This window comes from Penaeus chinensis, chromosome 34, assembly GCF_019202785.1.
Source record: "Penaeus chinensis breed Huanghai No. 1 chromosome 34, ASM1920278v2, whole genome shotgun sequence".
NCBI classification, from domain to species: domain Eukaryota; kingdom Metazoa; phylum Arthropoda; class Malacostraca; order Decapoda; family Penaeidae; genus Penaeus; species Penaeus chinensis.
This window is the reverse complement of record NC_061852.1, coordinates 30,730,961-30,733,460: the sequence shown is the minus strand read 5'-3', so window position 1 is coordinate 30,733,460 and position 2,500 is coordinate 30,730,961. Positions and strand designations below refer to the sequence as shown.

Below are 2,500 nucleotides of genomic sequence, written 5' to 3'. Positions count from 1 at the left end.
GTCATATGATCAAAATATATGTAATACACAAAAAAGGCTGATATCACTTACAGCAAAATTGAAACATTAATTAATATCATACCTAAACCCAAAATTAATATAATCAAGTCCTTTCTCTAGATTAATATATGCTATGAAATTAAAATACAGAAGAAACATTTTAAGAAAATCTTGTTAAATGCATCATAAATACATAATATAAAGATATACATCCTGGTAAGAACAAGCATAAAAGGCAGTCTGTAAGTAAGAAAACAGTTAAACAATACAGACACTAGTGTTAATTATTCAAGCAACAGTCAAATCTCTCTACAAAACTTTGGAAAATAAGAAATAACAGTTAATCACTTTGTCTTTTCTAATTCGAAGAATTCATATCAATATATCATATAATTTTATTGCTTTCCTTATCCTGAAAGAAATACTCCATGAGTTCTACAAAGAGTATACTATAAGTTTTTCCTTGATGATAGAATACTAGAAGACACCAAGTTCCCTTTTTTTAAAAATTCAACACTTTAAAAAGGGTTCTTAGTAAATCACAGCTGAAATACATGATACAAAGTGCTCCTCTATGCACCTGTCAGGAATGGCTATGGTCATACTCCTTACTCTGAGTAATCATTTTCTGTACATTATGTAACAGTGAACTGTATTCAAATCTACTATTTATGATGGTTGATAAAAGAGTAACTGCTTTTGTAACTATAGACATATAATATCCAGATAAATCTCACTGATCTCACTGGTTCCAAATCCGTCCTATTGCCTTTTGGTCATTTGAACATATTCATTTGAAAAAAAAAAAAAAAAAATGGAATTTGAGAAATTATTTGTACAACCCCATTATTTTTTCTGATAAACTTAATCATTTTCAGGTACTTGTTCAAGCTTACACATGAAAATGTCAATGCAGAATAGCTACTTTCCATATCAAAAGCCTTTTGTGTGCTTGAAATGAAAGTCCTATGCCACTGCTGTTATTATCATTTGTCATCATTATTCTCAAATAAGATATATTTGCAGATGAAATGCTATCCACATATTTTGGCTAATGGTATTCAAACATGGTCAACAGTTTTTGTATAAATAACTTCACTATGACTCTTTATAGTACTATGCAGCATGAGGTCTCTTAATCTCATATGATGATTGATTTATTTTCTGCCACATTACCATAAAGGAAAATAACTTTCCAATTAAGAAACACTTGCATCTCTTCAACCAATTTTAGAACAAAGGTTAAATCTATATTTTTTTAATCATTTGTTGTTGTTGTACACAGATGGCTCTATCAGCACTGAGCCACCAAGGAGTCAATTGGTAGGCCTCACCCAATTCCCTATTCCTTGAATTTTGTTTTTGTTTTTCTAATGCCATTAATATTGATACTGTTAATATAATTATCAATGTTATGAGTACTTTTATCATTAAAATACTAACAGTAACGAAAAATAAAAAAATAATATATCTGAACATCAATGAAAAGTGTAACAGTTAGATAGGACTCCTTAGTGACTAATCATTGTGACATATATGTTATGCCATCCCAGCTCACTGTATACTGCTACTTGTGGTTGGCTGCATCTTTAACAAAAGCAACTGACCTGCCTTGATCCTTAAATATATGGATTAAATTCAGCTTAGGCTTTACAATGAATTTTTAATTTGCCAGAATGTCAGAGTAAATATGCAAATAATATTTTAGCGGCATGAAGGGTGAGTACATAAAGCTGTTTCCAAACTACAGAGTGTGTCATGGACATAAAAAAAGGAATAACTGAATTCCTGACAACCAATTATCCATATCAAATAATACAGAAAGAACACACAGTAACACTTTACTTCATGGTATCTATCTTTTTAATGGACAAAGGAGCAACTCTGTTCAGCAGAAAAGCTAAAATGCAGTAGCTAACCTGATTGAAAGGAAAGGAAACAAGACCACCTTGCTGACAGAAAAGTTATGAAAATGGAGTGGCAACTGTGAATGAGAGGAAAAGAATGAAGAGCATCCTTGCCAGATGGAACAGCTATGAAAATAAAACAGCTAAGCTGAGAAGAAAAGAAAGATTGAGGAAATGCTAGAGGGAGTAGACAGATGGCTCAAACAATAAAGATAAAATCAGCCCTTTTTCTACGAACTGAGAAGGAAATGTAATGAAGTCAATCAATAACCATAAACATGTATTTACATTTCTTTTTACACAATTTCACAACTATCAAATAATTAATTCTACTTTCACATTTACAAATTACACATCATATTCATAACATATTCCTAATGTACACAGCATATAAAATGTAACCCTACAACTCACATTTAAGAACAGTTTCCCATAAGCATTTTTTTTTTAATCTATATGCTGAAGACAGCACAAAATCTTTTTCTGTTTCTAATGCTTAATTTTTATTAATTTTCTTTCACTGTTAACATAATATACCCAACAAAGGTTGCTAAAGGCCTGTACTTGTGTGTGTAGTTGTGTATGTGTGGATA

The 2,500-nt window shown here is 30.8% G+C and overlaps 1 protein-coding gene across 1 annotated transcript in view; it reads right to left on the bottom strand.

The window, feature by feature from the left end:
• Positions 1–2,170: 2,170 nt before the first annotated feature.
• The window catches only part of LOC125043779 (mitochondrial nicotinamide adenine dinucleotide transporter SLC25A51-like), a 10,235-nt gene continuing 9,905 nt past the window's right edge, over positions 2,171–2,500 (bottom strand). The window contains exon 6 of the mRNA XM_047640057.1: positions 2,171–2,500. This exon is cut by the window's right edge and continues 553 nt beyond it. The gene's annotated coding sequence lies outside the window, so the exon portion shown is untranslated.